Raw genomic sequence first — 13,784 nt, 5'->3', positions numbered from 1 at the left:
TCAGCGGGTCTATGCTGATTCATCTGACCAATGTCTGCAGAACCGGGGTCTCCCTCAGGCTCTAAGCTCTAGGTTCAGGGAGTCAAAGGCAAATCATGGAACACACAGGGCACAGTGGAAGCTGTACTGGTTGCCGAATAAATGTTTGTAGAGCTGCCAAGGAAATAAGCCTGTACTTATTCTGAGCATTGTTAGAGACCTTAGAACATCTTGTCCTAAGAGAGCAGGGAGGAAATGATGACTTTGGCTGTGACAGGTTTATAGCCCACAGAAGTCACTACTGTGCTTCCAGAATCCTCCCTGCGGCAGCCTCTCCAGCAGTATCCCTAGAGATTACTGACATCTGCCGAGAGTAACTGTCACCAACTCCCAGGAAAGCACACCGCTGCGTGGCTGATCCTAACTCCGCAGCTGCCTTTGGTTCCTTTTCAAACATCTTAAAGCCAGGAATTGTGCAATGGGATGCTCAGTGTCTGAGGCAAAGTTTGGGGAGGAATTTGGTTATAGCCCATCCAAGGCCCTAAACAAACACACTGTGAGAGAAGCCGAGTGCAGGACAGCAACCTCATAGCACGTGTAGTATATCCTCTGCAAATTCTGCCACAGTGGTGTTCATGAGCCCGGAGTGTTCTGCCTAGGAACACAAAGCTTGTGCAAATGCAAAGGACATTTTTTGTAGGTCACACTGGAAAAGTACTTTAAGTTCAGATCTCTCTGTGTTGTATACAAGTCCGTGCCTCTCGACCTCATCCTTGGCCTGAGAACCTCCCTTGACCTTATTCAGGAGCCCCCATCATCTCCTCTAATGCCCTTAGCCCACGCCTGACAGGGACTCTCTTCAGGAATTCCTTTAGATCTCTGGGCCCTTGGAGATCTCTTCAGGATTTAGTAAAGATATTTTATGGTCTCCCTGAACTGTTAGCAGGGCCCAGAGGCTGTGCCCATCTCATTCTCTCTCATTATTTCTCTTCTTTGGGTGATGGCTTAGATGCTTGGAGAACTGTCCCCGAAGAAGAGACTAAACACCAAAGGCTCATGTGTCTGTGCTCTGGGGCTCCTCCTCCTTGGGCCCTGGAGACTCGGAGAAAGCTGGACCCAGTGCTGCTATGAACAAGGGAGGCATCCTGGGCCCTAGTAACTGAGTTCAGTGAGCAGAGAGAGCAAGGAGGGGTTCATACCAGCACATTGTATTGTTCAGGGCTAAAGTCAGTGGATTACACGAGGCTGGTAACTGTGGAGGCCGTATGTAGAAAGAGCCTCTCTTCTGCCCCAGGGAACACTGTCAGAGAGTCTAACTTGAGGCAAATCGGGTGACTCCTGTCTACACTCTGAGCTAGAGGAGATGCTGCTGACATTAAAGTCTTAGTGTACGCAGGACATTGGAAGGGAAGGCACAGAGGATAACTGTGAATAATTTGCTCTGATTTGTCATGGTCCAAAGTTTTTTTTTATATATACATATTTAATTTAAAAGAAAAACAGAACAACATTCTAACTGCACAGTGGCTGTTGAATTCCTGACTCGGTAGTTTGACAAACACCTCTTCAGTGTCTGGAGAAATTAAACACAGAGTCAAGGACAGTAACTCAGAGTCCTTCTTCATGTCCTGGAAAGACTCATAGGAGGGAATTCTCTGGAGGGAAGAGTAGGAAGTGAGAAGAAAAGGATGAAAGGAGGAAACACCATTTAGCTGTGGGTTGTAGGACAGTGTGGGGTTGGCAAGAAAATTGACTCTGAGCAAATGGCTTTGGTTAACTGTAGGGAAAATAAATGATTAATTAATTAATTAATTAATTCTATCTACCCAAAGCCTCTTCAGACCCCCTTAAAGTTTACTCTACAAGGTACCTCGCTCTACTGGGAATCTAGTGGTTTATCAGAAAGGAAATTCTCACAGCTGTAACCAGAAGCTGCTACTGCTGCCTCTCCAGAAACATTTGTATCTGTCTTTTTCCTTTCTGTCTCCCTCTCCCCTAGTCTTTCATCTCTTCTCTTATGTGATTCTGGAGATTGAAACTACCATTTGATAAGCAAGCAAGTGCTCTACTGAGCTACAACTTCAATCCTCTTCTCTATTTTGAGATAGGCTCTCACAAGTTGCCCGGGCTGGTCTTGAACCTTTTTTCCTCCTGCTGTGGCCTCCTGAATATCTAGGACTGCACCTCTACTTTAGCAGGCCTGGCAAAACTAGTATTATTACAGGAGTTCTTTATAACTTTATTTTGGAGCACAGAGGATAGATTGATCTTACCAATGACATAGCTCATTCACAAGACAGTTGTTTTTGAAGAAGAAGGGGAACAGAGGAAGAGGGTGGAAAGTTCTAGAATTCCCTAAATTATGCTTTTATAGATCAGATTCTCATCTGAGGCGGAGAACTATGCTTCTAGGACATTTCCTTCTTTGTTGTTGCTGTGTGCTTGCTATGCCTCCCTGCTACTGTAGACATATCTTAACTATGATGAGTCTGAATCTATCTTTCAAAAAATGTAACACTTTAATGTATTTTTAAGTCTTTGAGCACTGCCTATGTCTCCCTCTCCCTGGAGCCCATTAGTTTTGTTTTGTTTTTAAACTAATTTAGCTTCTATAATTATCAGAGGTGGTCACCTCTATATCCAGTTTTAAGGTAGTATACTGAGTGGTTACATTATTTGTCTAAGACTACAGTCAAGTTAACAGCCGAGTTAGAACAGAAACCCAGGTTGTCTAACCCTGAGATTTTCACTGTAACCATGACATAGGCTATATTGCTGGTACCTGTTATATCACCTGGAACGCAGTCACTTTTTTTTTTATTTTTTTTATTGACTTGGATGGTGAATTTTCCAAGTCTATTCATCTGGGTCACAGTACTCTGAGGTCATCACCTCCTCCTTTTATTGACCAGATATTTGGTCAAACATCATCTGAGATTTTTCTATAAAGGAATTTTTGGTTGAAAATTATGTGTATGTATATTGTTAATCACAAGGGTGAACCTCAACCAACATTACAAAAAATATTGTAATATTTTTGTGACATTAAAACCCACATAAAACCAAAAGCAGGAGAACTTTCCAGTCACTGTCTTCTTCCTTTAGTAACAATATCAGCTCTTCCTGGCTTTCCAGCTGAGAGAATTGGATGGCCATTCTCTCCGTGTCTCCAGCTTCTATGGGCTTCTCCATCTGATTCTGTACTCCTGAAGCTTCTACCTATTGGTTGTTTCTTCAGGAAACTGATTCAGACAGACTCCTTTGTTTCTAAGCATCTAAGGGATAAGTCCTAGGGTCTCTTCTTTTCCAGTCTGAATTTTGTTTGTTTTCTAAGCAAAAAAATTTCCAGTTGTCATCTGCATGCCAATTACATCTCTTTGATTCACAATCTAGCTCAAAAGTATCTATGGGGCCTGGGGCTCTTCTAGCTAGTTGAATACTTGAGTGTACACTTGCATATCTCCGGAATCGGAATACCTAGATGCAACACACACAAACGGCAGATTCATGACACTGGTTCTCTTCAGGGTTCCCGTGTCTATGAACTATCCCTCTTTGTTTGAAAGACTGGAAATATCCTTATCTCTGCCCCCGTTCCTGCCAATGTCACTGCAGAAACTTCTCATAGGTTTCCTTCTCTTTGGAATCACAGCCTCCCCTATTCCGCTATGCCAGGCCCCATCTTGACTCCTGGGAGGCGGTCTGCAGTCTCAGTGATCTTCCTGACTTATAAAACAGATCCAGTCACAGCCTACGGGGAAACATTTAGTTCTTAGCAAGGCCACAGGGTGGCTCTCAGGGCCCTTTGTCATCCCTTCCTGCAGCAGTGACCCTGCTGTCCACTAAAGGCTTCTCTCAGCCTTTAGTGGTGCGTCCTTCCATACTGGTCCTTTCCGACTACCATGTGAAAGTTTTTAATTTTATTTTTTAAAATCTAGAAATGCTGACATTCTTCCAAAGTCTCAGTTACTATAACAAGCAGAATTTTTGAAGGGGGCGCTATGTATCCTTCTAGCAAGCTAACTGGGTTCCTTCGTCTTGCAAGATCATATTTATCTAAATTAATGTGAACGCTAGCGGATACAATTTATTGAGTATTAGTTAAAGTTCAGGCATCAAGCACAGTGCTGATTTTACAATCGTGGTATTTAAATCTCATCTAACTAAATTTACAGCAAAATCTAAGAGACAGGCAATATTATCCTCTATTTTGTAGAAGGAACCCAATAGCCCGAGCCACAAAATGAATGTACTTTCAGTTGTGTGATCACTTAATTCAGAATGCTTGGATCTCCCATAGGACTTTGAACTTGGAGGGAGCTAACGCCAGGTCTGTTACTGATCCGTCCTGCTAGAAGCCAGCTTGGCATGTAAAATGTGCCCAGTATGTATTTGCTGATTGGGATAATGAGTATTTGAATGAGTAATGAAGTAGGACACATTTTCATATGGAAACTAACTAGGTATTGCTTTTGTTCTGCAATCCAAATCAGTCACCTATGAGATTGTTTACAGAATTCTAGACAGATGCTTGCAAATGAGAAAAATCGTATTCACAGTTCTAGAGACAGTGTAGGGCATCCTACACTCTTCATTTTGATGACCATCTGCTCAGCTTCCAAATGAGGTACCAATTCAGTTTAATTTAACTCACAGTTAAAGATGAAAGGGGTTTCCCCCTCCCTTTCTAGTCTTCTGGGGTTTCTGAAATAGAGGAACTCACACTCATAGTGACAGTCGTAGACACCTCCATCGTGTATCAGGTAAATCCAAATCTGCAGTTGTACAAGAAGGAAGCCCCAACTTTCTGAGTCTAAACATGAGAGGGCCAGTTCTTACTTTTGCAACAACAGCCTCACGTGGTTTTAATGCTTGCCCAGACAGTTTTGCCCCTCGTGATTCAGGAGCACAGCTTCCTCCTGCCAGGACTCCCCGTTACTGCCGCACCAGTTCCCTCACTGTATGCTACATAAGGACCTGAGCTTTGAAGGCGTGTTTGCATCTTCAAAACTCTAGTCCCCAAATGAAGTACATCATTTCCACTTGCTTCTCTTTGCTAGAAAGTCCAACTCTAAGTATTTCTAAGGGTGGCAAGAAAAGGCTTTTGTCAGGCCAGAAGGAAGAAAAGGAGAAATTAGTTGAATGGATTCCAGCTGTCTTTGTTCCATGCCACCCAATCAAGCAAGGCAAAAGAATGCTTGAGATCAGCACACAGGGCACTGAAAGGGGGAAGCGGAAGCTTTGCGTGGGTCAGGAAAAGCCGTGAAGTTCTTGATAGGACAAGGTAACTGAAATGAACTGAAGTTGATGCCGAGAGAGATGATGGGGACCAGAAGGAGTAAAGGCAGAAGGGGGTGGAGACAGGAAGGAGTGAGGGGGAGAAGCAGTGCAGATAAAAAGGGCCATAATCCGAAAAAGTGAGAGCTGAGGACAGGAAGTAGTGGTGGAAGAAAGGAAGTGAGGGCAGGGAGGAGTGAAAACAGGAAGGAGTGAGGACAGAAGGGAGTAAGGACTGGAAGGGGTGAGAGCAGGATGGGTGAGGACAAGCAGGAATGGAGACAGGTGGGCTTAAGGACAGGAGGAGGTGGGGAAGGAAGGGTAAAGGACAGGAAGGGAGGAAGACAGGGAGGAAGTAGGAGGAAAAGAGAAGTCAGTCTTTGTATGTTGAAGTTAAGTTGAAATTATTTTAATAATCTTTTTGTCTTGCTTTTCCCGTCTTCCTTCTATAAGTAATTAAATAACACACCCTTCACCACAAGTATCTTAGTTCCTAATGTGAAGATATGAAATAATTAAGGGATTTGCTGGGTAAGTGTTTTAATGCCATAGACAATTTCTGTTTGCAAGACTGTGCTAATTATAGAGGATGAGGCTGAACAAAGGGAAGATGTGCTATCAGCAGAGTAGCTTCCTTCAGGAGCTTTGCTGAACTAGTGTTTGTATGAGGCCAATAGTCATCTAGGATTCATCTATTAGAAGAACGCTTCTGGTTCTGAGAATTTAGAAACTCCAGACTTGGCCATCTTATCCTTGACTGAGGTGAAGAAATAAAGGGCATTTATTATCTTATCTCAATGGTGGAGGGTGAAGAATGGGCCCATATATGGAGAGAGAAGATGTCTGGTGTTTCTGTGGTCTCCCACTCTTTGCCTTGGTGATCATATTCAGGGAGTTCTTTCCCACACTCTCTAGAGGTAATAATGCATATGAAAGCACCCGGCACAGAGCTGAAGCTGTAATAAAAACTAACTTTTAATCTTAGATCAATTCCCTTCTCTTCTCCAGCTTTCGTTTCCTTTATCAAGATTTCATTCAACTCAAATAAAAAACCCTTAAGGCTTTCAGAATGCTACAAGAATGGCTGAGTTATCAGATGAATGGGCTTCCTCTTAATCCTTGGAAGCCCAATAAAGGCTGCCAGCACATCAGTGGCTCCATCTGAGCTGTGTCAAGGATAAGGAAGTACCTGGGCTGTCTAATCCCAGGGGGCCCTCAGAGAGCGGGCTGACTCAGCTGTTTTCTTCTAAAGAGGATAAACTGCATGCCACAATGCAATGTGCTTTTTGTGCTCTCTCTCATTCTCTCTCCCTCTCCCTCTCTCTCTCTCTCTCTCTCTCTCTCTCTCTCTCTCTCTCTCTCTCTCTCTCTGTGTGTGTGTGTATGTAGGGGACAGTATTGTATTCGCAAACAAGACCTTAAGTGCAAAAGACAATCCCTTGCTATGTAAACACTGAAGGTTCTATGAAGAGTCCTCTGAAAATTTGTGCTTTTTCCTGATTTTGTTTGCAGAAAATGAGGAATTGATGAGATAACTTAAAGAGTTCAGAAACTCCTTGGTCAGGCATTATCTAGTGGGAAACTATCGTGGGCTGCCCATCCCAGTCTTCAGTGTAGCTCAGCGTGGGTTGAGAAGATGAAGGCCCTTAGCTCCCACACAGGCATTAGGATTGCATTATCATATCAATAGCCCACATGCAAAGTTCTTGATAAAACGCTCACAATCTAGAGGCATGAGATAAAATATGAGAGTTTGATTTGTGTAAACAAATCAAAGGCATTTTCAGTCAAGCTACTTAATCTGTTTAAGGCACTGCCAGGAATATAAACATCAGAGGAGCCAAGCATGGAGGCAGTTTGGGGTAGGAAAATCTCAGAAGATTGCTCCGTTTTCCGAATTTACTGTAATCTAACCATATTGGCCTTCTTTCAGTGCTGGGAGGCAGCCAGGACTAAAGCTTCTGGTCTTAACAGACCTATAACTCATCTCTAGACATCTTTGCAGACACCTCCTGGAATGGGCAGGGCAGGCTCAGTTATATACAACATTAGCAAAAGTGTCCTCCCCTTGCTGGTTTGATACACTTGCTCACGATAGTCACTGTGGGTGGCTTGAGGCCCTTTAAGCCATAGAGGGTCTAGCTGTCAGAGCAAGCACATCTTGAGCCAGCTCACCAGACAGAGTGCCACACAGATTGGGATCTAAGATGTCTATGAAAGGTGAGGTTCCTTGAGCTCTCATTACCTCTGGGGCTTTCCTTTCTACAACACGGTCTAGTCATTCCCAGGCTGAGCACTCATGTTTCTTCCTAGCGCTTGTCACAGTCAGTAGCTGTATTGTTTAGTTTAGTTTAGTTTTCACTTGGTTTCCATTGGCCCCTTAGATCCGTACAAGGAAAGATGGTATTGGCAGTTTGCCTCTGTGCTCAATCTGCCTTCTGTATTTCAATACTGAATACATTGGTTTGAATTTGGATAATCCCATGGCTATAACAGCATGGACATCAGTTAATGTCTGCCCTTTGTGGTACAGGCTAGCTCCATTCCATCATGCCTCATCTTAACCCTGGCCATGAGTTGACAGGGAAGAGACAGCAACAGACTGGGAATGATATCAAGATGAAAAGGGTCAAAACCCATTCACTAAAGCCTCATGGGAGTAAGAAAAGGCAATGAATATAGCTGGTGCAAGTTGCCGAAAACAAAGACACAGAGTGTGGACTGTATGTACTGACTTTTTTTTAAGTTTGATATTGGAAAGTCATCTTGCAGGGTATTAACTCAGAGCTGTCTCCCACCCCTCACTGGTAGCTGGCCACTTAGAAGGCACTTGGAGATAGTTGGTCCTTTCACGGATAAGGAAATTGTAATTTAAATAAGATAAGGGATCAGTCACAGGTCATAGGAAGGTGATGGGCAAGAAGCAAGCCAAATCCTGCATCCCCTTGTGGCGATCCTACTTTTTTCCTAAACCACACTGTGGAAAGTTTGCAAATAATTTTAGTGCCTTATGCTTTGTAGGGCAAATCACACATGAGGGTGTTTTCTGTTTGTCTTCCTTACTATTCCTTTCAGTAAAACTATTTTACCATCATTTGCATTTTAGATATTGTTAATAACCCTGCCATCATATTTATATACAAATTTCTTATGTTCAACTGAAGTAAGTGATTGAAGTGCAGTTGCCTCATGAGGCAAGGTTATTTCGGCAAAGATTCAAGAACCAATTAGCAATGGCCTTGCAGGAATGGATTTTAAATTGGAATTGTCTCAGGTCATCTGAAGGAAATCTGTGGTCCCTAGCAGTTCATTTTCAAGGAGGTCATTTACTAAAACCAGTCAAAAGTTTCAAAGACATCTGCAAATATAGTTTTTAAAGCTGCATTTATTAAACTATGATTCTTTTCCCCTCTTGTCTTTCATGGAAAGGGTGTTTTATATATCATAGCAGGTAGGCATGAATAAAATGAATATCAACATTTCTAGTTATTAGAGAATGACGTCTTCTCTTATAGCATTTTGGGGGCTTTCCTCTGTGACTAGTCCCATAGCTGAGCATCGAACTCTTCACTTACCTTTTGGACCAGGCCTGCTGCCTCTGCTTTCTTCTCACTACAGCTGTAGAGCATCTAGCATGGTCTCCATTGGTCTGCAGAGATTTGAGAGGCGCACTCCAGAAGCTGCCATTCACCAAATTGCAGAATCCTAAGCAGACACCAGAAAGAGGGAAGGATTTATATATGAAAGAAGTTAATTGGGTTTGAGAGGACAAAGATAGAATCCCTCAGTTTAAAAAGATTTCTGTTTAGCAGAATGGGATATGGGCAAGCTTTGAATATAGAAGGTTTAAAGCTTAAAAAGAATAAAAGAGAGTTGGAGAAAATTCTAGGGCAGTAAGTAAGGCCAGGTGGGTAGGACAAAGGAGAGGCACTCTGGGTATGAGGTGACAAGAAATGGTAGGGACAGTGTCAGTCTAGAGAACATGTGACCTGCTGGAGAGCCAGCTGTGACTCATGCCAAGCTGATGGTTGCCCTTGATGCCAAAAGGAAGAGCAAACCCAATATATCACAAATTCAGATTTCCAAGGAAACTAGAAATATATACGTTATGTAGAATTTGTTAAAGTGTACGTGTTAGGATTTACTTAAATAATTAAAACTTCACATAGGCAAAAGGAAAGCCAAAGGATACATGAGGGTCAAAGGTAAGACTGGCAGGTCCCCTGAACTAGCCCTGAAGCTGGGTCAGGTTGGTCAAATACAAGGTGATTCCTTTTATGTGACTGTTATTTTTGTGATGGGTGATTTTAGGTTGGGTTTAAATACAACTTATCCTCTCTAGATTCTACATGCAAAAGAAGGAAAATAACAGTGTCTGTACCACGGAGTTGAACAGATGATAGAATAATGTTTGTGCAAGGTAGGCATACATGCTCACTATATAGGTAATAATAAATACTAGGTAGTATTTGTAGCAATTGCTAACATTTACTAAATGCTGCTTATATTTGAATGTCATTATATTTGTTATCTATCACTATCACTAAATTCCTCTTAGGTTTTTACACTGTCTGTTCTCTGTGAAATAAGTGTCTTATGCATTTAGAGGAGACAGTGTTTAAACACAGCTCTGTTCAGCCTGCCGTTGCTTAGCCCACTCTTTAGCTTTGGCAGTGTCCAACTCAAGATATGTATTCAGAGATTGAAAATTGAATTTGGTCAAACACCAAATACTTATTAAGCTAAAAGCCAGGGCAAAGAAGTCCTACAGGAAGGATTCTAAGTCACTACAGTACTTGGTGGTCTCTTATTTATGAAAAACTGTATTTTCTGGAATGAGGTCGTACCATATAACTAAGAACAAACCAGAGAAAATATTGATAGTTGACTTTTAGGCTATATCAATTTTAAATTTAAATGTAAAATTCCATAGTTTTTGGTCGATTATTTGCATGATGTTGATAAAGTAATTTCTGTGGACATCACTTTTAATAACTAACAAATGAGTACTGAATGTTGAAGTCAGGGAAATAACACCTGGAAGATTTTTCTCTAGAATATTAAATGTTTCCCTTTGCTTTTATAAAAAATGTGCAAAAACAAAACGTCTAAATACAACACCAAATTCTGTGCACTACTAACATGTAACATTTTATGAAAACATTTTATGAAAAATAAAAAAAGGAAGGAAGAAAAGTTGAAGAAAATTATGTTAATGAGTGAAACCACAAGTAACTTTCTATACCAGCTACTCTTAAATTATTTTTTTAGACAGTGTTTACTGAGGAAAAATCACTGTTGTGACCACAAAGAGAGCATGGAAATTTGCAAGTCATTAATTCCAATTTCCTATGGGCAGATATTGTACTTTAAATATTTCAAATCTTACTTAGACATATTTTGCATACCCATTCTGAAGTACTTACATGGGTTTTTTCATTATCATATTAAAAGAATTAAAGTTACCGAACAGAGGGCAGGGAAAGTGTGGGGGTGGGTTCCTTTTAACCAGAATATTAATTTCCATCAATACTAGGAAAATAGAAACCAGAAAACACATAGATATTACTTAAAGCAGTAATCATTAATAGTAACAATTAATAATAGTGCAATAGATGCAAACTTAATATTATCCTGAGAGGCAAAGATGTCTAACAATAGAAATAATATAGAACACAGAGATACGCTTTTAGGACAAGAAGAAAAGTAGAAAAACACTTCTCACAGATTGACTTCTCCCATGTAGTTTTAGTAATTCAGTTAGAAGCATGGCTACTTTCTAGAATGTAAAATACAACCCCTTTCAAATATTTGTCCTAGAATACAAAACAGTATTTCAAAGTCAAGTAGAAACTATTTTTTTCATTATCTATCCTTTTGGGTAATTGCCATTATTGCTATGTCTCTTTGGGCAAATCACTGGAAACACAGTTGTTTTTATAGGGAAATAACTTAGCCCCAACATTTGTCACTTACATTTTAATTTAATTTGTACTTCTACCAGACTTTAGAATGATAGTTCTTCCACTATATTGTTCTATTACATTTCATCATCACTATCATCAGTTCTCTTTAGTTTCCTTTGGCAAGAAGATATTTTTCCAGTGCCAATTATGGGTGAGAATTCACTCATTCTGTGAGAATATTTATAAGTATGAGCTAAGTGCGAATCTTAGTGACATTTCAGGACAAATAAGATAGCAACAATTTGGACATAAGGTTTAGCTTCCCTACTCTTCCCATCTCCCTCTGTGATAACAAAGGATTTTGCATGCAGATTCTAATCTCAGCTTCTGGCTATACTGGATCAAGGTTTGTGGAATAAAAGAAGTGGATAGAGACCAATGGAATAAAACGGAAGGGACTGCTCAGTGGCCTAGCTTATCAAGGTAATTTCTGTGGCTCCGTGGGCAACCAGGTAGAGGAAATGGCTGATCTCATTAGTTGGTGGAGTGAGGTGAGAGAACTGAGGGCTTCCCAGCTCTAAATTTCATCACTAACTAACTCTTTGTCATGGCAGCTATCTATGAAAATTAAGCTTCGAGAGTCCTAGATTTTGGTGCGTTAGGGCCTGTTCCTAGGAACAACCCCTGCCATGGGCCTGCAGAATCTAGCGTGTGCTGCAGCCTGCTTGCATGGGCTCCACAGTGCAGCATGGTGCCTATCACATCACAGCATCAGGCTTAGGGACTTCTGTGTTGGCAGGGATGGGACAGCTGTAAAACAGGCACTGGCAAAGGCTAGGAATCAGGGCACTCTAGCCCTCAATCCCTAGAAAGCTGGTTGACCAGTGAACCCAGGTTTAGAGAGAATGCATCTGCCTCTCTTTGGACCAGATCCCTGGGAACAGTTCTTAGTTATACATGGGTTATAGAGAAGGAAAGGTAAATTATACTAGGAGGTCTTTTATTGCTTCAGCTTCTCTAGGCCTAGTCTCCCCAGTTATGTACAAGATACTAGTCTAATTTTGTATTTTATTCCTGCTGTGCTACCAGAAATATTTATTTCTGCCTTTCCAAAAGAGGTAAGCTCCCAGGGACTTTAAAGCACCTCTATGGGACACTACCTGCTGAAATGATCTCTCAAGTTTATGTGATGTTGTCAGAGTTTAAATACTGGTGACAACTCAGCCATGCCCTGCAAAAATATGATCACGAGAAAACCTGAAAGGATTTAGTACCTTTCTCTACTAATAAACCTGTCCATTTATCCTAATGAAGTAGAATGACACCAACTATTGCGCATCTAGATTTAGTAACGGATGTGCCTGGAGCCATGTTAGGTCATATATCATAAAGTGAGAGAAAGTGTTAGAGTTATTATCTGAGATTTGGGGTTAAATGATTCCAGCTATTTTCAAAGGTAATTTCCAAGAAGGCAAATAAAAGAAGTTGCTATCCATAGTTACTGATACATTGGGGAAGCTCACAGAGCTGGGGTGAGAGAATTCACTAGTGACTGCAGCAGCTGGAACTTTTGAAGGCACAATTTTAAATAAATCTGCATATCTACAATGCTCTGTCCTCAACTACTTTTGAGTCATCTGTATCCTTTTTATCCCATAGGAGAGGGTGTGTGTAAATAAAAAAAGACAATATTTAATAGACAAGCAGAGAGACAGACAAACAGGCCATGTATTTGCTCTTCATTTATGTTCAGGTACATATGTACATGTGTGCATGTATATGTATAGGCCAGAGAGTGATACTGAGATCTCTTCCTCAGTGGCTCCCTCTTATCTTTTGAGATGGGGTCTCTTACTTAACCTGGAGTTCAATGATTTTTCTGACTAGGCAGCTAGCAAGCCCTATGGGTTCTCCCATCTCTGTGTGCCCAGAATAAGGGATACTAGCACGTCTGTCCCACCTGGCTTTTTAAGTAGGATCTGGATAGCCAACTGAGGTTCTCATGCTTGTGACAACTTTGCCAACTGAACTGTTTCTCCAGCTCAAAAAGTTGTAATCGCAGCACATGAGACTAGAATTAGAAGGAACCAACTCAGACTTGAGTATGTCTATTGTGTCTCTGCTACGTTTCTGTTGGAAGCATCAATGAGAACAGGACGATGCACTTCCAACAAATGCTCCATTGTTGCATAATATCACTCTGCCTTGTAAAAATGCAACTTGAAACAGGTCTCACTGGCATCCAGGTTTTCTTTTTGTCAATGTCTTCATCTCATGTGAATTGATGATATAGGACTTGGGTGGCATTTGGACCCTAAAATCAGCTTAGTTCCTGCATTACATGCTTCATTGCTGTAGCAGCGTATCTGACAAAAACAATGTAGAGAAGGATAGGTTTATTCTGGTTTCAGTTTCAGAGTATATGGTCTGTCATGACAGGGCAGGTACGTGACAGAAGCAGGAGGTGGATGGTCACGTTGTATCCACAGTCAGGAAGCAGAGAAGATGACTGTAGGAGCTCGCTCCTTTTCTCCTTTTTGTTTGGTCAGGGATCCATACCTGGAATGGTACTATATTGTTACATTTAAAGTGAGCTTTCCACCTCAATTACCTGATCTAGAA

At 41.3% G+C, this 13,784-nt stretch overlaps 1 protein-coding gene across 9 annotated transcripts in view; it reads right to left on the bottom strand.

The window, feature by feature from the left end:
* B3galt1 (beta-1,3-galactosyltransferase 1) overlaps positions 1-13,784 on the bottom strand; it is a 547,096-nt gene that overhangs the window by 37,101 nt on the left and 496,211 nt on the right. For all 9 annotated transcript variants that reach the window (XM_060390325.1, XM_060390329.1, XM_060390324.1 and 6 more), the window contains one exon: positions 8,832-8,961. The gene's annotated coding sequence lies outside the window, so the exon portion shown is untranslated. The remainder of the gene's footprint in view (positions 1-8,831; positions 8,962-13,784) is intronic.

Source organism: Meriones unguiculatus, chromosome 8 (genome assembly GCF_030254825.1).
Source record: "Meriones unguiculatus strain TT.TT164.6M chromosome 8, Bangor_MerUng_6.1, whole genome shotgun sequence".
NCBI lineage: Eukaryota > Metazoa > Chordata > Mammalia > Rodentia > Muridae > Meriones > Meriones unguiculatus.
The sequence above is the reverse complement of the archived record's forward strand: the minus strand, read 5'-3'. Positions and strand labels throughout refer to the sequence as shown.